The sequence below is a fragment of the Pan troglodytes genome, chromosome 3 (assembly GCF_028858775.2).
Source record: "Pan troglodytes isolate AG18354 chromosome 3, NHGRI_mPanTro3-v2.0_pri, whole genome shotgun sequence".
NCBI lineage: Eukaryota > Metazoa > Chordata > Mammalia > Primates > Hominidae > Pan > Pan troglodytes.
Window position 1 is genome coordinate 64,731,019 of NC_072401.2, and position 24,672 is coordinate 64,755,690.

Sequence of the window (24,672 nt, forward strand, 5' to 3'; positions counted from 1 at the left end):
TTCCTCTGGCTGTATGTATTTCAATAAACTATCATTTAGTTCAGAGATTCTTTCTTTTGCTTTTTAATGTCTTATGTTTCTACCATTGCTTGTACCCAAAATATGCAAAGCTCCTGTAAATGATTTTTTTCTTTAAAGAAAGTTTCCTCAAAGAAAAAGTGTAAACTCTCATTGATTTCCTTCCTTTGTGGAGTGAATTGCCTGTTATAGAAATTAAGGGGTATTTTGTGAGTTGCCCAGCTTTCTTGAGGAGCACTCCATTTCTACAGTTCTCCCTCCCATAAACTCTTTGTTGCAAGGTGTCAAAGGTCTATCAGAGATGCACTGAAGTCAGGACAAACAGTGGCAGTCTGGGAGCAATCAGCCAATCTGGAGTTCACTCCCACCACCAGTTGATTAAGGCCAGGAAAGCTGGGATGATTGTGGGCTTTCAGCACAATGCAGGCTGGTCTGACCATCCCTCGGCCCTGGCCAGGGGGAGGATAATGGACTTAGGCTACAGCAGGCTGGAGATAAGTACTGACTCTCAGTGCAAAGACAAAGAAGGGCAAGTCCTGTTTAACTGGGATGGCTCAGCTGCTCCCCATGCTGTCCATGTGACTTTTCAGGCCTTTCTTCTCTTTGTCTGGGTCACTCCATTTTCAAGAGCTGAAAAGGTTGGACTGGCACTTGGACTGCTTATGATTGGGCACAGGCTTGTTGGCAGTAGAAGGAACGTCAGTCTAAAGTTCCTTCTGACTGGTGCTGGGATTTGATGGGACAGAGGAGAAATAGCTCCTTGTGGCAACAATTTTTTGGTCAATGTCCTGGAAGACCTTCTCCACTTTTAGCCTGTGTGTAGCACACATCTCGTAGTACATGCACCGCTTTAGGTCATTAGAGGGCTTCTTCACCCTGGTGTCATCGATGACCTTTGGGTTAGTGGAACTTATGGCATCTTGAGTTCCCATCAGAACTAGAAGAATCTCCCTTGTGTTCTGATAGTTGGCCATTCAACTGTAGTAGTGGCAAACAGTCTACAAGCTTACCACATTCTCCAAGCTGTGGAAAAACATAACAGCATACACCTGCATGGCAAACTACGCCTTCTAGGGGCCCCTCTTCATCTCTTATGAGAAGCAGATAGCCCTATAAGTCAACAACAATCTCTTTCTTAAAATTGCCACCTTCAGGAGACTCCACCTGGACATATCAGGTACTAGTGTGATAGAAAGTACCAGTTTATATTCTTTAACAAACTGGAAACAGGTTTCTGCCTTTAACACTCTATTTCACATTTTCACTTCATTCTATTTATTTTTATTTCCAGAATTTCTGTTTGTTCCAGAAATTCTGGAAATATATATATATATATTCTCTCTGTTAATTTCTAATTTTAGACCTTTTTTGTTTTTGTAATTTTGTTGAATCATCTATATGCATTTTTAAAAAAGTTTGTTTAGCTTTTAAAAACAATTATTTAAACATTTGTCAGGCAGTTTATATAGTGCCATTTCTTTGGAGTCAGATACTGGGAGTTATTGTGTTATTTTAGTGGTGTTATGTTTCTTTGTTTGTGTGTTTTTTTCATGGATTTTTATTGCCTTACTTTGATGTCTAGCATTTTACAGGCTAGTTTTTCCAAGGAAAAACCTTCTCTCCCCTTTGGGGTGGATGGATGCAAGGGCACTTGCTAGATCTTTTGTAGGGCTTCTGGCACCTGTGTGGGACACAGGTGTAGTCTTTGTGTAGTTCTGTGAGTTGAGGATGGTATTGATGAAGATTGCAGGGATCTTCAGGCACCAATGCTGTGGATGTCTTCAGTGGCAGCAAGGGTTGTTGGGGTCTTTAGTGGCAGTGGCTTCTAACATCCTCCCAATTAATTATTCTCCCACTGGAAAGTTGTGGCTGATGTGGCCCCTCTTGGCATTGGGTCTCACTTACGGGTTCACTTCTGGCGGCAGTAGCACCTGGTGTCTTTGATGAGTGGTGTCCATTGAGTAGCCACACAGCTGAGGCCTGAAGTATAGGCATGCATGGAAGACTATAACTCTAGAGATCCATGTCTGTATTGGCACTGACGTCTAAGACACAGGCATCCCTCCTACTGCACTGGTAACAGTATGCAAAACATGGATATTTGTGAAGTAATGAGGGAGCCAAGAACAGGAACTCAGGCATGAGCAGTATTAGAAAGGGTCTGGTGTCCAGGCAGGGACTAGTTTTGATGGCAGCTGAGCTGGTGACTGGAGTTTGGCACAGGTAACAAGAACTTGCCTCTGGAACACATAGTGCAAACTAGCATACTATGATAATGGCCCTAGTGTCTGAGAGGTGGGTTGGCTCACCACAGCCACGGAGCCTGGGTTGAGAGTGTGGGCACTCTCATTTTAGCCATGGCTCCAAGGTTAGGGGACTCATGGGTTTGGGAGAGGTCGTGGTTTATTTCTCAAAGCAGCTCAACGGTGTCCACTCCTTGGATAGGCGAGGACTGAGGCAGCAATATCTCCATTTCTGGGGTTTTCTGGTAGAAATGAATGTTGATTACCTTCATAGCAAAAGATGCCAGTGTCCTTTGTGGAGCAGGCCACTGAGGACCACAGTGATTCCTGCTGCATGACTGATACCAATAGCTTTTGCCTTTCTATTTTGCTCCTAGCTGTCTCTTGGTGTCTAAGGTATGTGAATCTCACCAGCAATCCTTTCTATGTGGATATTCTCCAGTTTTTCACTCTACTGTGTTGCTGCAGATTTTAATGGATCCTTGAGCCTTTTTGGAGCTATTTTGATATTTGGATAGCTGTCTATATTTGTTCTTATGTGGTGGGGTTGAGGGCTGGTACTTTGCCATCTTGGTGACAGTATTCTTCTAGGTCCCTGTTTGATATTTTCTAATGAATATTGTCTTATATATATATATGCATGTGCCTCTGTGCATGCACAAATATTTAATTCAGTTTTTACTTTACCCTTACTTTAAAACTCCTATATTAATATAATTTTCAGGTTTATTTCATAATTACTCAAATTATAATATTATAGAAATTAATATAAGATATAGTATTCTATAATAATATATTAATATAATTATATAGAAAATATGTATTTATTAGGCAGACATTAAGTTATTTACATACATTATTTCATTTAGTCAAAAAATTGAATTCATATAGTAAAATTCCACAGGAAGAAAAGCCTGAAGTTCAGAGAGTTTTTCTTTTTTTTTTTCCTTGACATCTAAACAGTTAATATCGGAGATGGTATTCAAATATAGGCCATAATACCTAAATAAATATTTTTACTAAATCGAATGAAAAGCTCCTACGCTCCTATTTCCCATTATACATTAAAATAATTGAGAATGCAACAGTAGAGGAATGTTAAGTTGTTTGAAAACATCCAGCACTGAAAAAAATTTTACTTCAAATTTTTCTTGATTTCTACATCCTCTTACTAAGATTTCACACATCACACAGAAACACACATACACATGCACACACACTTTTGATATGCAAATTAGATTTAGGACATCTTACTCCTTAAAGATTTACAATGGAAATAAGCATATTGAAGGACTGTTAGGAGACAATTCTCCATAGACTATTGTATTTCTGAATGTCTTCTGAGTGGAGACACAAGATGCCATTTAATCTGGACTATCTTTTCAAATACGTTATTATAGTGAACAGCTTGGGAAATAGACATACTGTCTTCCTCTGGAGCAAATGTAAGGCATAGATGCTATTCAATATAATACTTCTTCAATAAAGAAAAAGCATGCTTACTGTCCATTATAAGAAATTTGGGTTTCCTAAACTTAGGGCTCTTCTGTTGTAATGCAACCTGCTGCATATGCTGGCTGCCTCTGGGCGTATTCACATTGCTTCTGTGAAACATAAGAACAAAGACAACTATCAAAAATATGCTGATGCTCATGCTTCCTGGTGGGCCATGAATAATAAAATAGTTTGTCTCTGACCCAGGACTTTTATGACTTTTGTCAGCATCCATGAAACTGTGTCAAGTTAACTTGTTAGCTTGCAAGTGGGATAAAACCCCAGACATTCACATTTTTTTAAAATAGTCTAAGTTCTTCAGTAATGACTTACATTATTTAAATAAGCATTTACAAATGTCTTCATTCCTGAAACATTTCTTAACATGTAAGTTTATTAGTATACCACAAACTCATTGCATAACAAATAGTGGGATATTCTGATTTAATACAAGTAAGTAGCATATTTTTGACTGCTTGATCTTCCAAAATGCAATTTGATATGATAAAGTTCTCAGGTAAATATACAAAATTTCTGTTTTTTTCATAAACTCAGGTTTTCCATGATCACATGGCATAGAATATATACCAGTAAATGTCTCACCCATGGTTGATAGTTTCAGTTGAGCTAACTGTTTACCATAGGGAACACATTCCCATTTTTTTCTTTCATGATAACTGGCAGAACAGAGCAGTGTTGCCATGGAAATATAGGCTGTGATATATATTTATAGGAAAGAAGGTGAAACAACAAGTAACAGAAACATGTAGTTGAAGAAAGAAGAATGGTGACTCAAATAAAAATTGCACCTGAAGATATTTAGTGTGCTAAATTCAGGTTGGTGATTTTCGCAATTAAGGAATACATTTCATTGAAAAATATAAGAAATTTTATTTATGAGCTAGTACTTACTAGATATTATTATTTTTATATGAGTCTATTTTATTTATAAATGCCAATAATATTTTGAATTTATAAACCACACGGTGAAAAGACATAAGCAAAACTCAATAATAAAGTGTTTTGCTACCAACCTCTGTTCATTACATTTTCTTAATCACTGCTATGAAACTGTTCCTATCACATGAGGTAAACACTTTTGTCAGGTGAAATAAAACACAGTGAAAGAAGTTGGCAGAAATTCTTTTGAAATTAGGGGCTTCTCTAAAAATGTGACAATTTTCTTGGTGGTGAAGCTATGACAGCTATGTGAAAAGATAGAATCATTTGGTTTTGAAATTGCCTGTCACTCAATACTCTTGTCCCTTATTAGCAAAACTTTCATTCTTCTCTTGTTTTTAATTCCCCAAAGTATTATAGTACTGTTTAATAATATTTTAAAATTCTGAATTAAAAAAATAAATGGACAGTTTTCTTATCAGTTTATTATAAAGCATATTTCAAAGGATGCAGATAACAGCCAGGTGGAAGAGATGCACAGGGTGAGGTAGGGGGAAAGGTTGTGGAGCTTTCATGCCCTCTCAAGTGCTGCTACCCTCCAGGGACCTCCGTGAGTTCAGCTATCCAGAAGCTCTCCTTTTGTTTTTTATGGAGGATTCATTAGATTGGCATGATTGATTATATCATTAACCATTGGTGATCAGCTTAACCTGCAGCCCCTCTCACCTCCCTGGAGGTTGAGGGGTGAGGCTGAAAGTTCCAACCCTCTGATCACATGGTTGGTTTACTTAACATGCCACAGCAATACACTTTACTTTTCTGAATATTCTTAAAATGCATGATTTGCTCAAAGATTTACTTTGTACCTAACTATCTCCAAAGGTGTCAGAAGGACTTCACAAATGTCTAGGGAAAGTAAAATTATCTCAAATAATTTTGAATAGAATTTTCCATGTTCCATATTATCCTACATATATTAAATAAATGTTTTTCAAGATTTTTTGTTCATTTCAAATGGTGTTACTTCTGAGATGAATTATAACTACAGACATAGCTCTTATTACTTCTCTTTATTTCACAAGATTCTTGGGTTCTGGAGATTCTCCCTAGCCCACTCAACAAACACTACCAATAAAAATCAAATGTTTCAAATTTGAACACAAGAAAACTACAAGGGTTAAAGTTAACTGCATTCTTCATGTAACGGGCTTTTGTGGATTGAATTTTCTCAAAATATTCTCCTAAATATACTTGTAAATATAAATGTAATTTGTGTGCATAGTTGAAAATTTACATAATCAAGAAATGTCAAAGGCACAAATAAAAATCACACATCAATACCACTCAAATAAAATAATTTTTAATATTTGGTATGAATGAACAAACAAATAACCAGGAAAATAAAGCAAATGTTGTATTTTGTTTTTGTTTAAATGCTGATCTTTTTTGTATCTAGACAAAAGTGGGGAATAATTCAAAATTGATTATTTTATAAAATTTCAGACTCCTTACTTTAAAAATGTTTATTTAACAACCTCCATTGTTTAGTTGCAGAGAAATGAGGACCTATTTTATTTTAAATTTCAACTTTTTAATTTTAGATTCAGGAGGTACATTGCAGGTTTGTTTCATGGGTATATTGTGTCATGCTGAGGTTCGTGGAATGATTGATTCTTTCACCCAAGTACTGAGTATAGTACCCAATAGTTATTTTTAACTCTTACCGACCTCCTCTTTTCCCCCTCTAGTGGTCTCCACTCTCTATTGTTGCTATTGTTATGTCTACGAGAATGCAATATTTAGTTCCTACTTATAAGTGAGATGTGCAGTATTTGGTTTTCTATACCTATATTAATTCACTGAAGAGAATGGCTTCCAGCTGCAGCCATATTACCACAAAGAACATGATTTCATTTTTTTGGTTGTGTAATATTTCATGGTGTATATGTACCACGTTATCTTTATCCAATCCACCATTGATGAACACCTAGGTTGATTCCATGCCTTTGTTTTTGTGAATTGTGCTGTGATGAACATACAAGTGCATGTGTCTTTTTGGTAGAATAATTCATTTTCTTTTGGATATAAACCCGGTAATAGGATTATTGGGTTGAATGGTAGTTTTATTTTAAGTTCTTTGAGAAATCTTCAAACTGTTTTCCACAGTGGCTGAACTAATTTACATTCCCACCAACCGTGTACAAGCTTCCTCTTTTCTCCACACCATTGCCAGCATCTGTTTATTTTATTTTATTTTAAATAATCACCATTCTGACTGGCGTGAGATGCTATTGCATTGTGGTTTTGACTTGCATTTCTCTGATGATTAGTGGTGTTGAGCGTTTTCACGTTTGTGGTTGCTTGTAAGTCTTCTTTTGAGAAGTGTCTTAGTGTATCTTGCCCACTTTTTAATGTGCTTATTTGTTTTTTGCTTGTTGAGTTGTTTAAGTTCCTTATAGATTCTGGATATTGGACTTTTTTCAAATGAATAGTTTGTGAATATTTTCTCCCATTCTGTAGGTTTTCTGTTACTCTGTTGTTAGGTTTTTCTGGATGTGTAGAAGCTCTTTAGTTTGCTTAAATCCCACTTGTTAATTTCTTTTTTGTTGCAATCGTTTTTGAGAACTTAGTCATAAATTATTCCCCATGGCCAATGTCCAGAATGGTGTTTCTGGGTTTTATTCTAGAATCCGTATGGTTTGAGGATTTATATTTAAATCTTTAATTCATCTTGAGTTAATTTTTGTATATGGTAAAAGGTCAGAGTTCAGTTTCATTCTTCTGAATATGGTTAGCCAGTAATCCCAGCACTATTTATTAAATACAGAGTCCTTTCCACATTGCTTATTTTTGTGAGCTTTCTTGAAGATCAGTTGGTTGTAGTTATGAGGCTTCATTTCTGAGTTCTCTATCCTGTCCCATTGGTTTCTGTGTCTCTTTTTGTACCAGTTCCATGCTGTTTTGGTTATTGTAACCTTATAATATAGTTTGAAGTCAGGTAACCTGATGCCTCCCATTTTTTGTTTTGTTTTGTTTTGTTTAAGATGGCTTTGGCTGTTTGGGCTCTTCTTTGGTTCCATCTAAATTACAAAATAGTTCTCTTCTAAATCTGTTGAAATGATGCTGGTAGTTTGACATTGGTATTTTGATAGGAATAGCATTGAATCTCTACATTATGGTGTGCAATATAACCGTTTTAACTATATTAATTCTTCTAACCCAAGAGCGCAAAATATTTTTCCATGTATTTGTGTCATCTATGATTTCTTTCAACAGTGTTTTGTAGTACTGTTTGTAGAGATCTTTCACCTTCTTGGTTAGATTTATTCCCAGGTGTTTTTGTGTGTGTGTGTGTTTGCATATGTGTGTGTGTTTGCATATGTATGTGTGTTTGTGGCTATTGTAAATAGGATTTTGTTCTTGATTTTGCTCTTAGCCTAAACATTTCTGGTTCACAGAAATGTACTGATTTTTGTATATTAATTTTTTATCCCAAAACTTTAATGAAGTCATTCATTATTGCCAGGAGGTCCTGGCAGAGGCTTTAGGGTTTTCTAGACATAGAATCATATTGTCAGCAAGAAGAGATAGTTTGACTTATTCTTTTCCCATTTTGATGCTTTTTATTTCTTTCACTTGCCTGACTTCTCTGGTTAGGAATTACAGTACTATGTTAAATAGGAATGGTGAGAGTGGGCATCCTTGTCTTATTCTAATTCCTAGGGGGAATGCTATCAACATTTGCCCATTCAGTATGATGTTGGCTGTGGCTTAGTCATAGATGGCTCTTAGCATTTTGACATATGTGAAATGAGAACTTTTGCTTTCTTTTTTTCTTGTTTTTCATGTGATAAAATTTTATTGTCACGCTATTGCCAGAAAAAGAGCCTTCATTTTTGCTCATCATTTTGGGCACTTGTGCTTGACATAAGCCATGCAAAAAATTTTCATATAGACTTATTAATTTCTTTTTTCAACCATCATTTAAGGAGCATTCCATACTATGAAAACATTATATTTTCTTATTCCTTGGTTAAAAAATACCACATAGTTTAAAAAATTTGCATGACTTTGAATTAGATTGAATATTGTTCATATGTTTATTGGCCTTTATATTTATTTTATGTGAAAGGCTATTACATATAATTGAAAGAAACTATGTGTGTATTTATTAATGTGTAAAACTTACATGTCAATGCATTTAAATTTATGCCTGTCATATTTACTACAAAGTGTGTTTTCAGTTTGTCATATGTCTATCTGCTATTTGACTGTATATAAATTTTTATGAAGTCACATATATCAATGATATTCTTTAGAACTTTTCTTATAATCTCCTGTAAACTAAATCAGTTAGATAAAGAAAGAGAAAGTTTCAGGTAGGGAGAATTAAGTTAATAAATCTGAATCTTTACAATATGGCAACATTGGTGTATGTAATATGACTTTATTCCAATATATTTCTAATCTTTCACTCTAACTTCTCAATTCTACAAAGGAAGCCATTCTGATATGTGTCATGTATATACGTATTTATGTTATATATTGTGTGATATATATGTACATAAAACTATATATAGTATATGTATTTTATGTAACTTTAGGGAAATCACATTATAAACCTGAATTTATTAATTCCTTGTGTTCACACTGCATTCTAAATGTAGTTTCTAACATAATTAAGTTGATTCTAATTTCTGCATAATATTCCTTAATATATATTCAACATATTTTACTTATCCATTTTCCCAGAGAAGGTGGCGCAGATTGCCTCCAATACCTCACAGCCTCAAACAATGAGGTGAACTTCATTGTGTGCATATCTTTATGGATATATGTGAGAATTCCCTAGGCCTCCATAACTAGTAGCAAAAAATCTGAAACAAATAATACATTTGTTTCTAATTTGGCTAAATGTTGCTGGATTGTTCTCCATAATGAACATACTAATCTACACTTCCAACTTTAGTAGACAAAAATTCCTGAATACCAAATATCTGCCTACACTTATCAGATTTGTAATTTTTGTTAATTTTTAGAAGCAAAGTTATGCTCTGTTTTTGTTTTTTCTCATTTCTCTAATTTCTAATGAGTTTGACTATTTCTTTCTATTATTATTTACCTTTTGGTTGTCCCTATCTGTGAATCTGTTTATATCTTTGTTTATTTTTCCATTGACAGTCTTCTCCCACAGCTTCCCTTTGTTGTTGTGCCAATTTTCAGGAGTTTCTTTAACTTCCTTGCTTATTATAAACATTGTAAATATCTTTTAAAACTTGTCTTCATTTCTTTGTATTTTATGATCTTTATTAAATATTAGATTCTTAATATCACAATTATTATAATAATCAGTTTTCTGCCTTACGATTTTTAATTTGGAGTTTACTCAAATCTTTTCATTACTTAGTTTACAAGTATGTTTTTACTTAGTTGAATAACTTTATTAACAGATTTTTTTATATCTATTGAGGTAATAGTATGTTTTTGGTCTTTGATGTATTAACAAAAAATTATATGGAATTATGTTGTACGTTGAATGATCTTTGTATTTCTGAGATAAAATGTACTTGGTCATGAAATATTACTTTATAATATATTGTTACAATTTCTTAGTTAATATTTCATTTCTCTCAATTATATATACTTACATTTTCTTGAATTTTTCTTAAAAATTTTGGAAAAAATAGCAAATGCATGAAATCAGTTGGGAATATTTTTCAGTGTCCAGTTGCGATTTTTTTAAATTTGGTAAGCAATTACTTAAATTTTTCCAATGAATTTAATTATAGTAATTTTATGAATAAATATGTAATTCTCCTGAAATGATCTTATAATATATTGAGTTAAATTTTTTTAGATAGTCAAAATTTATGTCTACATTTTTGAAGGAATGCATGACTTTTTATTCATTAGTGATGCTTCCTTTATTAGGTATTGAGATCTTAAAGATCCTAGAGATAATTTCAGGTCTCTGTATATATTGTTCCATTAATCTATCTGTTGATTTTAGCACCAGTATTATAGTTATTTTCAAAAATGTTGCATAGATGCTGTTTTACTATTTCTGGCATATCTAAAATATTAAATTGTCCTAACTGCAAAATAAGTTAGTTGTGATACACATTATTTTCTTAATGATTTAAAGTATTTAGGCATTATTTCACTGGTTTGATGCATGTACTAATAACAAGAATTTCAAGATGTTCCTGCTAAACTTAAAAATGATTATATAGTACTCAATAAAAATACATATTTTCAGTTATTCTAATCAAATTTGCAGAATTATTTTATTTTATTTTAGGTTGACAATATTGTCTTTCCTTGAAAGTTATCTTTTCCTGGCTTGTGTAACACTAGAACTTCATATTTTTTCTCTTGCTTCTTCAAATAACTTCTCAACTTCTTCTAGGTCGGTCCTGCTACAGATTGAATGTTCACATTCTCCAAAAAATTAATTGCTGAAATCTTAACCCCTAATTTGATGTCATTAGGAAGTGGAGTCGTTGGAGGTGATAAGGTCATGAGAACAGATCCCTCATGAATGGCATTAGTGCCCGTATAAAAGAGCCCTCAGAGAACTCCCTCATCCATTTCACCATTTGAAGACACAGCAAGAAGATCGTAATCAATAAACTAGAAAGTTGGCCCTTACCAGATATTGAATCTACTGGCACCTTGATCTTGGACTTTCCAGCCTTCAGAACTGTGAGGAATAAATTTCTGTTGTTTACAAGCTCCCCCCTTATGGCATTTTATTACTGCAACAAGAACAAACTAAGTCTCTTTCTTGGCTCCTTCTTTCTACTTACTGCTTCAGTGTTATTGTTTCTCTAAAGGGCTTAATCACTGGCCCTTCTCACACTACACTGTTTTTTTCAGTGATCATATTCAGACCCATACTATCAGTGAAATATGACTAATATTTAGTAATTTATATAAACAATTCAGAACACTCTTTTGATGTTAAGTGATATACCCAGATCTCTGTCTCACACAAAACTTGAAATCCTGTCGAAAACTGATTTTATAATCTCTCTCCTACCTCAGAACATGGCCAACACAGAAATCTTCCTTCTTTTTCATGGTTCTCTATCTCATTCCAGTCCACCTAGTTACTAGTTCATCCTGGAATATCATCAGCATCATCTATGATGCTTCCCTTTTCTTTACCACTCAAGATCCTTTCAAATACCAAATATTGCTAATTCCATCTTAAAATACATTTAATATGCCCATATTTTTCAGTCTACCTTTAACAACCTCAAATTTTCACCTTTCTTTTTCTTTTTTGCTTGGGCTTCTAGAATATTGTTCTAGGAGGTTTTCCCATATGTGTGCTAGTCTCACTCTCTTCCACACAGCTTTGGGAATATATTGAGGATGTAAATTTGATTGCTTTACAAGAATGCCCAAAACTCTGTTCTATAGTTTTGTGTGTACAGTTTGGATGTTTTATTATGTATCTGTTTTTTCCTGAATAAGAAGATGCTTATAATATCATGATTTATTATTTGCCAACAGAGAGATCACATGAGTTTCCCTTGGCTTTTCTTATAGAAAATGTGTGAAATATTCTATTTTTAATACTCATAATTGGAGAACAGACATAGCATCCATTAAGACTCCTGGAATCTAATAATCATATATCCTATGCAGTTCTGATGAAGTGAAAGGACCATCTATACTTTTCCTTGTCTAATCCTTTGAAATTCTTCATTAATGGGATACACAAACCAAAAATATAATTACCAGCATATCTTATTACTTTTACAATCATTGTTTCTTTATTTCCTTTAAGGATTAAACTTCTGGGATTTTAATCTCAAAACCATGTCTTTTTCTTGGGTCCTCCGACCCAAGAAAAGTTGGTAGGGTTGTCTCTGTGTGTGCTCCTCTGCGTGTGGTTGTTTTTATTTTTTGTCTCTTCAGCAAGTAGTTATGGAGAGGTAGACTGAGCAGTTTCTAGTTTTCTACCTATTATAAAAAACTTAAGGCTGGGCACGGTGGCTCATGCCTGTAATCTTAACATTTTGGGAGGCTGAGGCGGGTGGATCACTTGAGGTTCAGGAGTTTGAGACCAGCCTGGCCCACATGGTGAAATCCTGTCTCTACTGAAAATACAAAAATTAGCTGGGCGTGGTGGTGAGCACATGTAATCCCAACTACTTGGGAGGCAGAGGCAAGAGAATCATTTGAACCCATGAGGTGAAGGATGCAGTGAGCCAAGATCGCACCATTGCACTCCGTCTGGGCAAGGAGAGCAAAACTTCATCTCAAAATAAATAAATAAATAAAAATAAATAATAATCCAACAGAAAACTATCCAAATATCATTAGCAGGTTGTTAATAGAAAAATAATTACAAATATCCAGTAAAATATGAAAAAGATCACACTCATCTTTAGATAAATAAACATTTAAAGTATAGATAGCATTTTTTTCACCAAGTAGGTTGAGAAACTCTTCAAAAGTTTGATCCAATCCTCTTTTTAACGTTCTTGTGAATTGAAAGTCCTTATCAACTATCTGGTAGAGAAACATATTATGACATATAAAAATGTTAAATATACTTCTTTAAACAGAAACTCCACTTCTATTATTTATACTTAAGTTATACTTATCTAAATATGTAAACATACATGTATGGAAATGTTTTCACATTTTTAGTTATTAAGAGATACAATAATCATATTTTAGAAGATACTTTGAATAAAATACAGCTACTGCTTTATGGAAGCTATCAAAACTTAAAATCCACCACCCTGAATATATCAATTACATATAAGCTGTCCATTCAGAATTGTCATGCAGGAGTGTGTAGTGCTATTATACCTGAAGGGCAATGGAGAGAAGCTATACATACTTTCAAGAGTCTGGCCTTCCTCATCATAGCAGCTGTCAGATATCAGCCTTGCTATCAGACAGTTACTTGTGTTAAAATTTCAAGAACTGTCACAGACACTGGTCATCATGTAACCTTTTTCTATTATCCCTTTAACCAAAGTGTCACAGTGCCTTCAGCACTTCTATTGCAAACACCATAGAGAGGCAACAAATATTATCTAGATTCAGTAAAATTCATGAAAATAACATTATTATTTGACAAAAAAATCAATCATAGGATATTTCAATGCAATTTCTAGCTGTAATGCTGACAAAAGTTTCAAAACCACTAAGGTGAACTTGAAGAGAATCTAACCTCATAAGTTCCCATCACAGGATTTTTGAGGATGGAGTGATGCACTTTGGGAACTTAATGAATCTCCAGCATTCCTTTAGATCCACGCTGCCAATGGGAACATGGTCTGGATTTATATTCTACAAAGAGAAGAATTTTGCTCATGTCTTGAGAGGCGGGATAGTGCTTGGCTGCACATATATTTCTAAGCATTACAAGGTCTCCAATAGCTTTCACTTCAACATTGGTTGAGATTGGAATCTTTTATCGACTTTGCATTTTTGAAGTTGTAAAATTATTCATTTATTTTCATTTAGCCTTAGGATAGAATGACTTATTAAGCTTTACATCAATATCTTCTTTTGAGAAGATATTTTCACTCAGCAAAATAGGAGAGAGAGAGAGAGTGTGTGTGTGTGTATGTTCTTCTGGAGTCTATAAAACTAGACAGGGAATCCATTAATGGCAAGATATTCATCCTATACATCTTGGTAAGCAATAAGCCTATATACATGTCATGCATGTGGTAGATTTTCAGTATTTTTTTCAGTATGTTTCTCATATTTATTTTTTATGATGATATAATCCTTAATGTGATTTGAGATTCTCTCTCACACTCACTATAGAATAGCTCCCCCTGATTCATGAATGAGATGTTCCAAAACCCCCTATGGATTCCTGATACCATGAATACTACCAAATCTTATATATATGTTTTCCCAAAACTATGATAAATTTTAATTTATGAATTAAGCACAATAAAAGATTAACAACTAATAATAAAATTTAGAAAATATGGTATACTGTTACAAAAGTTATTTAAATGTGATTTCTTCATTTCTGTGTCAAAATATCTTATTGTAGTGTACTAACCTATTTTTGCACCATGGCTGACTGACTGCAGGTGACCGAAACTACAGAGAGCAGTGTCACAGATAAGGGGAGACTGCTATACATACACACTTGCGTATGTATATATGTTAGCAGCCATGAGTTTGTTTTACATGCATATATATTTACATATACATACATATGTGTGTATATGTATATATACAGAGAGATAAGTCATATGTTTTGATATATTCACCCTTTTATTTATTTAATCAGTTACTCAATAGCATTTATTACTCACCTCTTATGGACAGGACACTGAAGGAAGTTATGAGGGTAAAACAAAGATAAGTAAATTTGATTCCTGAATTTAGATTATTATCATTCATAAAATCATTCGTTTGACTTGTTCTTTGGATACTTATGCTCATCTACTGCTCTTGAGAACTAAAAAGAACTCTTTTTAGTTTTAGCATTTTACCATTTCACACTTTCACTTCAAGTGAGAATGATACTGGTTTCAAATATGTTTAGATAACAACTAAAATCTGAAAATGAGCTTTTGCCCACTTTCAGAGAACACCATGTTTTTACAAAAGTCTTTTTAATATAATTTCTTAATACACATGTATATTTATAATAATTTTTATTACCTAGTTATTGAAACATTCTATATATGTGAGCAACTATTTGGAAAATGTATCAGGTGGCTTGGAAGATAATAAATCTACAGAAAATAATACAACTACCAAGAAAGTGGGACAGGCTGTAAAATGGAACATATGTTCTGTTTCATAAAGACTTGCATTCTCAGAAGGACTAGAAATATCTCACAAGGACTTGGTTGAAATAAAACTGTACTTCCTGAAAAGCATATGTATTTGTGACTCAACCATTTCTCAGGAAGAAGTGTCAATTAAGGATAGAAGTGACTATATGTCCTTTACTTGGGATATACAAGATTTAAAGAATTCTAGAGAAAATACAGATTTATGTAAGTCCTTAAATAGTTGAAAGAAAAAATCTAAAGAACACTTGATCAATATTTTTCATCATTGTTTTGATTCAAGAATATATATTAGTTTAAAATAGCACAAAATACGGAAGACACAAAAAACAACAAATTTGGTAAAATGTAACATATTTTGGGACAAAGTGGTTAGTAACAGGTGCTGGAGGACTTAACTAAGAAGTTAACATAAGTGATAGATTTTAAGCAGTTTTATTGACTCCATAAACATGGTGAGACAAATTAATCACATTTCCAAATAGAATATTGATAAAGAAAATATGGCAATATAGGAGCAGGCAACTTTGTAAAGCAATGTGTAACTATTGATATGAATGAGGCCCCACCAACTATGCAACAAATATTCTTTTAGATTATAAAGATGAAAAATGGGAGGTACAGTTAAAATCATGTTTTGGAATGACAGGATAAAATTGTGGCTCTCAAAAATCACTGAAATAACTTTCACCAGTATAAATTCTATGGTCATTTAAAGGTGAGAGAAAAATTAGGTAAATGTTATTAATACATAAAATGAGCGATTTATATTGTGAAAGTTACAGCACATCAGAAGCCTAGAGAGGAAAGAGATCACTTTTTTGTCATTCAAAGACAAAAACCGTGATCTTCTGTGTATAGTGGGTGCTGAATCAGAAATTATGAAAGAGAACACTTTTTTCATCTCTTGATACATTTTAGACTGCTCCCTGATATTCATGCAAGCCTTTATATATGGCAAAAAAACTCAATTTCTTTATTCAGTCAACTGAATGACAAATAGCTGAATGGAAACTCTCTCTAGACTCTGGGAGTTCCTGATAGCAACTTGATGACCAGGAGAGAAAGTCAGAAGAAAGATAATTGATATTTTATTTTATTTTTTTCTTGTTTTTTATTTTTTATTATACTTTAAGTTTTAGGGTACATGTTCACATTGTGCAGGTTAGTTACATATGTATACATGTGCCATGCTGGTGCACTGCACCCACTAACTCGTCATCTAGCATTAGGTATATCTCCCAATGCTATCCCTCCCCCCTCCCCCCACCCCACAACAGTCCCCAGTGTGATATTCCCCTTCCTGTGTCCATGTGTTCTCATTGTTCAATTCCCACCTGTGAGTGAGAATATGCGGTGTTCGGTTTTTTGTTCTTGCGATAGTTTACTGAGAATGATGTTTTCCAATTTCATTCATGTCCCTACAAAGGACATGAACTCATCATTTTTTATGGCTGCATAGTATTCCATGGTGTATATGTGCCACATTTTCTTAATCCAGTCTATCATTGTTGGACATTTGGGTTGGTTCCAAGTCTTTGCTATTGTGAATAATGCTGCAATAAACATACGTGTGCATGTGTCTTTATAGCAGCATGATTTATAGTCCTTTGGGTATACACCCAGTAATGGGATGGCTGGGTCAAATGGTATTTCCAGTTCTAGATCCCTGAGGAATCACCACACTGACTTCCACAATGGTTGAACTAGCTTACAGTCCCACCAACAGTGTAAAAGTGTTCCTATTTCTCCACATCCTCTCCAGCACCTGTTGTTTCCTGACTTTTTAATGATTGCCATTCTAACTGGTGTGAGATGGTATCTCATTGTGGTTTTGATTTGCATTTCTCTGATGGCCAGTGATGATGAGCATTTTTTCATGTGTTTTTTGGCTGCATAAATGTCTTCTTTTGAGAAGTGTCTGTTCATGTCCTTTGCCCACTTTTTCATGGGGTCGTTTGTTTTTTTCTTGTAAATTTGTTTGAGTTCATTGTAGATTCTGGATATTAGCCCTTTGTCAGATGAGTAGGTTGCAAAAATTTTCTCCCATTTTGTAGGTTGCCTGTTCACTCTGATGGTAGTTTCTTTTGCTGTGCAGAAGCTCTTTAGTTTAATTAGATCCCATTTGTCAATTTTGTCTTTTGTTGCCATTGCTTTTGGTGTTTTAGACATGAAGTCCTTGCCCATGCCTATGTCCTGAATGGTAATGCCTAGGTTTTCTTCTAGGGTTTTTATGGTTTTAGGTCTAACGTTTAAGTCTTTAATCCATCTTGAATTGATTTTTGTATAAGGTGTAAGGAATGGATCCTGTTTCAGCTTTCTACATATGGCTAGCCAGTTTTCCCAGAAGTTTAAAGTTAACTTCTTCAAAATGTGTTCCATGAAACAATAAAATTCTATGAGATATTATTGGATATTATATGAAAGAGAAGTATTTTATTTGGGAAAAGCCACATTTTATGGTTCTCGTCTTGAAGACTCCAACAATATATTAGCACTTTAAAGATTGAACTATTCTACGATACAGTAACTTATTTAACTTTGGCTTAGTATTTTCCTTACTTATTTCCCACAGTTTTTGAAAAAAATTAAACAACTGTGAAGTCTTTTGGGAAGGGTACCTAAGACTTGGAGAAGAGAGATTCTGCTGCATTTTCTCCTTTTCAAAAAGGATCCATAAAAGACATCACTATATTTGTCTACATAGTGCATTAGTTGTCTCTACTTTTGACATATGTTGATTACTTTTTGGTTGCCTCTATTTATGTAATGCTTTTAAGGGTGTCATATTTGGCATTAACTCGTTGTTTCCTCTACCAGAGTCGGATGGATTTTCCCAGAATCCTGCATCATTCTTAGAAGCTCCTCTCAGTCTGACCTGTATCAGTTTTTTGTATCTATATTCAGAGAGTAGGGACAGAAAGATGTCATGATGCCACATGAAAAAAAAATCATTTATATAAGACTAAGACAATGAGCTGCTTTCAAACGAGACAAAGCTACAAAAATGTGGCTAAATTTATATTGATATATCATGAAAAATAGAGAAACAAAAACAAGAAAGAACTGTTCAAAATTATGGCCACGTGAAGATAACTCAGAAATCAGTAACAATCTATGACTGTTACATGCATTATGATTAGAACACTTGATTTCAGAGAATGTTAGTCATAAAGACATACTAAACTTACCATATTTTATGGTAAGTAGAAATAACAAATGCTTTATAGGTGAAGCCTACCTTAGATCACACACTTAATCAAATTCCTGATATTTACTGCCTAAGGTGTTCATTGACAGCTTATGATAGATGGTTTACAAATAACAAAGAAATAAAACACAATAAAACAAATACACATTTCTTTTATCACAAAAGGTTGAATTGCCATATCAGAATTAGGCAATTTACATATATTTATATATGATTCTATAGATATATATGTGTATAATCATATATGATTATATATAAAATCATGATAAAATATAATTTTTATATATTTATCACATAGATATATAATTTTATACTTATATCATTGACATATCTAAACATATAAACATACATATGCACACACAAACATATGTACACACACAAACACACACACTCACACCATATATCAACATATAACATATCTAGTGATTCAAAAGAGATAAACAAACATCATGTATACATCAGGGATTTCTCTTGTATTCTGAAATCTTTAAATGCAGCTTTTAAAGTCACCTCTATTTACTCACATTGGGAAAACATTTTGGTTCTAGATTAGCAGTGAGGATTATGAGAAAGATAAGGATAAATACTGGTTAGAAAAAGAAGTCATTTTCCTTTCTGAACAGTTATGATTTATACCCTGTTGATTACATAAATAGAAGCTGGTTTCTACAAAGATGCTTCTGTTCTCTAATTAGCCACGTTGCATGAATCCACGAAGTTCAGAATTATTTACAGTGAGGAGTCTAGAATGACTAGGTATATCTTTCTCAAAATATTTTATACATGAGGACTCTAGTATCTTTCCCCTAATAAGAACCATTAACATGTTTATGAGATGAGTTAAAGTCATCAGCTTGTTTATAAGTAGATCTCCTCTAGGCTATTTATTCCCTGGTGTTTATCTGCCTCGAGGATGGAAGAGATTACAGGGCTGCTGTTAACACTTTTCTTTGAAAAATAAATTTTAAAAAAGAAGGTTTTTTTTGTAAATTTAGAAATACTTTGTTAAGAGATAAGCATTGTAAGAAGGTACATGAAATAATTAACTCTTCTTGAAATAATAAACGGATATTGTCTTAGAAACAGAAATTATAATAATAACCACTCAAATTTATGCTGGGCATTGTTCTAGTTACATGTATCAATTCATATAATCTTAACAGCAACCGTATGTGGTAGCTTCTATTATTACTCACACGTTAAAGATGAGAAAATTGACAGTTAGAGAAGTTCAGTAACTTTCCTTAAGTCACATTGCTAACAAATACAGGAATCAGGATTCAAATACAGTTACCATGGTCTGGAGCCAGTGCTATTGACCACTATGCTGTCCTTTTTTTAATGTAATTGGCAATGTGCATCAAAGGTCTCCATACGTTTCATATTCTTTCACAGAGTTATTCATGTAAAGGATTTTATTCCCAGGCAATTGTTGAGAGTGGAATTTAAGGAGCAAAAGCAAATTCACTGAATAGAAGAAAAGAAAGACGTTAATATTAGTGGTATAAATGAACACAGTTAAACTGCAGATTTACAGGAATCTATTAATGTCAACCAGATATAAAAAAGATACAGATCTTATGGAGAGGAAAGAAAAAGTGCAAAACAAGGCAAGTGAGTGACAGCAGGAGAGAACAGAAAGACAAGAAGCAGGTGTATGGAAAGATGCACATTGTTTAAGTGCATCATTAAGGGAAGAAAAGAAGATAGTCGAAAGCTAACAAGATAGAATTAAACTTATCAATCAAATTTGAAATACAGAAATTTAATTTATGGAATAAAGTTATAATAAAAACACATGCAAATGAAGTGAAGAATAATTATTAGTGAGGCCAAATATAGTCCCAGTATCTACACCTCATGGGAATTGTTGGCAGAAAAATTTTGAAATTATTGTACCACAGCCAAAGGACTGTACCAAGGGTGAAAAATATGCTACAAGAATAAGGAAACCATTTACAATGTGTTTGTTTGAGAGTTCTTGCTCACAGAACTCACCTAGTGCTTTTCCTGCTGGTTTTGATTAATGTCAATGTTATATAATAAGCCATGAGGCGTAGTTGCAAATTACATTGTAGTATGTGTTTTTTTCTCTGCCATCATTGATTGAAAGTCTTAGAAACTGGAAATTCTGGACTGAGAAAGGTGGCCACTACCTCTCCTGCTGCATTAGTCAGAGTTTTCAGAGAGACAGAACCAATGGATATATAGATAGTTATAGATACACACATAGATGATATAGCTATATCAGAGGGTGTTTATTAGGAGAATTGGCTCAGATGATATTGGAGGCTAAGAAGTCCCTCAATAGGACATGTGCAAGTTAGAGAACTAGAGAAGCCCATAGTATTGTTCAATCCAGCTTGGAAAGCCTCAGAACCAAGAAAGCTGGTGATCTCTCAGTCTGAAATTGAAAGCTTGAGAGCCCTTAGAGGCCACTGATGCAAGGTGCAGAATCCAGACTGAAGAATCTGGAGTTCTGATGTGCAAGAACAGCAGAAGAAGGTATCTAGCACTGTAAGGGAGAGAGAGAAAGAGAGAGAGAGAATTTACCATTCTTCCACCTTTTTGTTCTGTCTGGGCCTCCAGCTGATTGATGCCCTCCCATATTGGGGCAGATTTTCCCCACTCAGTCCATGAAATTGCTTGTCAATCTCCCAAAACACTCTCATGAACACACCTAGGAACAATGCCTCATCAGCCATTCTAAGTATCCCTAAATTCAGTCAATTTGACATCTAAAAGTAACTGATTAGTGGTCAGGGCTATTCACATGATTCATATCCATTATTCTTCCACAACTAGTATTGCCAAGATAGGAGAGAAAGAAAGGGAGAAGACAGATGTCAGGGCTAACTGCAGTGCCATTCACAATTTCAGAGAAAGAACACAGTACAAATGAAAGAAAGAAAGAAAGAAGTTGGGGGAGGAAGGAGGGGAGGGAGGAAAAAAGAGGGAGTCCAGAAGAAAGAGAGGTAAGGAGATACAGAGAAGGAAAATAATAATATAACCACCCACCAATAAATAATTCAATTTACAGCAATCTTCCCGTATCCTCAAGGTATGTGTTTCAAGAACCACAGTGGATTCCTAAAACTGCAAATAGTACTGAACCCTCTATATATTATTGATGGCAGCAGCGGGCCATCTGGAGTGGCTGCTGCCATCACACTGGCTGAAGCAGGGAGACACGGGCAGTGGTGGCAGAAACAGCTGCTGGAGCAGCAGTGGGTCCCCTTTGCCCTGCATCCCTGAGGCAGTAAACTGTGCCACCTCCACTCTTGCATGGCCAGGCAGGACCCACTCCCAGGCCCAGAGCCTCCTTTGAGGCCTCAACTTCATTCCCTGCTGCATCCCGGGACTCACAGGGCAGGCCTTGGGAGCATCAGATTAATTTGTGAGGTGCCATCTGCACCTCACCCACTGCTGCTGCAGGGAAAACAGAGAGGAAGCAAGGCCAGGGCTGCATGCTCCACATGCTTGACTGAGCTGGTGGGAGCCAGGGACAAGTGGGAGCTTGCTGCCCCTTTCAAGTTGGTGCAGTGGGAGCTTCTCAGACACAACTGGAGCCACCCAAGTTGTGGCCGTGACCTGGGCACCCTATGCTCTTGGTAGTCAGGATCAGGCAGGAGCTCCACCCTCCCAGGTGCAGCTGCAGCTGCCCAAGTTGCAGCCGCAGACCCAGGCATCTCCACATTCTGGGGGTGCAGGAAGGCTTCCCCAGCACCTACAGGCTCCAAGTGCCTGCCCCTACTTTCTGGCTTCTCTCCAATGTCAGCACCCACTGTAATCATGGAGCAAAGTTGAGACTGAGCCCAGGCATTGTCACAATCTGTCTAGGTGTGCACACGCTTGGGGCAGTGCTGACACACCAACCCCCTTCTTCCTCAGCACCCTCAGGACTTTGGGCACCAACGACCATGGGAGGGAGACTAAAGGGGGCACTGAGGGCAGCTCAGCACTGGCCTGCAGGTGCCTCTTGGCAAGAACAGCCTGGGTGGCATGAACAGCAGAAGGAGGCAGACAGGCTTCTGGGCAGAGGGGTTGGATTCCTGGTGAAGCCCCATCTTCAAGCTGGGGAGGGCCTGAAGCCTGAGGCCTGGGCTGCCACTCTGGTGGACTGGAGTGGAAACTTGTGCTTTTTCTGAGCCCACCCATGGCTACCCTTGAATCAATCAGCATACACTTCCTCCCCTCTGAGGCCCATGAAAAGCCTTGAACTTAGCCAGACCAGAATAGTTGACAGGACAACCTGCCTGCACATAGGTGCTACCTTCTCTGCTGAGAGCTGGACACTCGGGACAACCTGACTGCAGAGAGGAGCTACCCTCACTGCTGAGAGCTGAACAATCATCAGGATGACCTGCATAGCAGAGAGGAGTTACTCTCTCTGCTAAGAGCTGAACACTCATTGGAATACCCTGGCTGCAGAGAAGAGCTACCCACTGTAGGTCCCCTGTGAGCTCTTCTAGCACTCGATAAAGCCTGTCTTGGTCTTGCTTACCCTCCAGTTGTCTGTGTATCGCATTCTTCCTGGAAGCAGGACAAGTACGTGGGACCCACCGAATGGCAGGGCCGAACGAGCTGTAACACAAACAGGGCTGAAACATGCCTCTTGCTCACCACATTTCAGGCAACAAGATGGAGAGAAGAGAGGAGAGAAGAGCTGCAGCCCTTTGGGAAGCCCTGACCTAGGAGCTCCTCGAGCCAGGGCTGTGACACTCTCTTTAGGGATCTGCTGTGACACTCTCTTTAGGGATCTCTTCCGGGTACCACCACATTCCCTGGTGTCAGCCATGGAAGCTGCTTATGGTATACATGGTCTAGCTGCAGCCTTGCAGGGAGCCAGTGCCTGTGCCAGCGTCTGGAGCTGTCTGCCCTGCTGCAGCCGGCATGCCTGGCTGTGTGCAGTGAATGAACCCCAAGCTCGCTCACACACCCCTTGCTGCTCCCTGCCTGGCTTGCCCTTGGCAGGCGTGGGATCCAGGCCAGAAGTGCAATCCGAGCTCAGCCTGCCAGGCTAAGTGGCAGAATAAGCCCAGTGGGCCAGTGCAAAACTCAGGCAAAATGCCACCAGCCACAAAGGTTTTCAGCTGGTGAAACGACACCCCAAGTATCCTGTAACACGATATTTTTCCTACACATACATACCTATGATAAAGTTTAGTTTTTAAATTAGTCACAGTACTCTTGCCCTTTGGAGCCATTATCAAGTAAGACAAGGGTTAACTGAACACAAACACTATGATACCTCCAAAGTCAATCTGATAACCAAGATGCTACTAAGTGACTACGGACTAGAAGTGTCTAAAACAGGGATAAACCATCTAAAAGAGTGATTCACATCGCAGGTAGATTTCATCATGTTATTCAAGACAGCGTGCAATCTCAAATTGATGATTTGTTTATTACTAAAATGTTTCATTTAAGATTTTTAGATTACAGTTGACTTAGAGTAACTAAAAACACAGAAGGCAAAACTGTGGATAAGGGAGGACTACTGTAGGTGGTACATTTATGTGGGTTAAGGCATACATAAAATATCTCCTCGAAACCATTTAAAACATGAGAAATAAGGATATAATATTTCTGAGTGGAAATAAGTATTTTGTAAGACAGTACTTGTGGTTTTATTTCTTTATACACAAACTTAAGTATGCATACAAAGTGCTAAGAATTTACAGTGTAGCATCCATCTATATGTTTATACATAAACCAATTATACTTAACTTTTCCATATAAACATTTTTCTCATCTATAAGATTACTTTGTGCAAGTTAAATAACCTCTCTTGATTTGAACTCATCTTCAAATAGGAGTGAATGTAATTTAAATTACTTATCAGATTGTTGTAAGCATTAAATAAGATAATACATGTAAAGTAGTTAGGCAAACATTAAGCAAATAAATAAAATAAATTATCATCTAGTGACACTGAAGCCATCATAACATTGCAGCTCAATGCATTAATCATGTGTTTGTGGTGATGCTGGTATAAACAAACCTACTG

The 24,672-nt window shown here is 35.8% G+C and overlaps 1 long non-coding RNA gene and 1 pseudogene across 3 annotated transcripts in view; one reads left to right on the plus strand and one right to left on the minus strand.

The window, feature by feature from the left end:
- Positions 1–24,672, plus strand: part of LOC134809887 (uncharacterized) — a 122,359-nt gene that overhangs the window by 24,503 nt on the left and 73,184 nt on the right. The gene's annotated exons all lie outside the window — the stretch shown is intronic.
- On the minus strand, positions 397–23,460 carry LOC112209001 (arf-GAP with GTPase, ANK repeat and PH domain-containing protein 1-like; annotated as a pseudogene).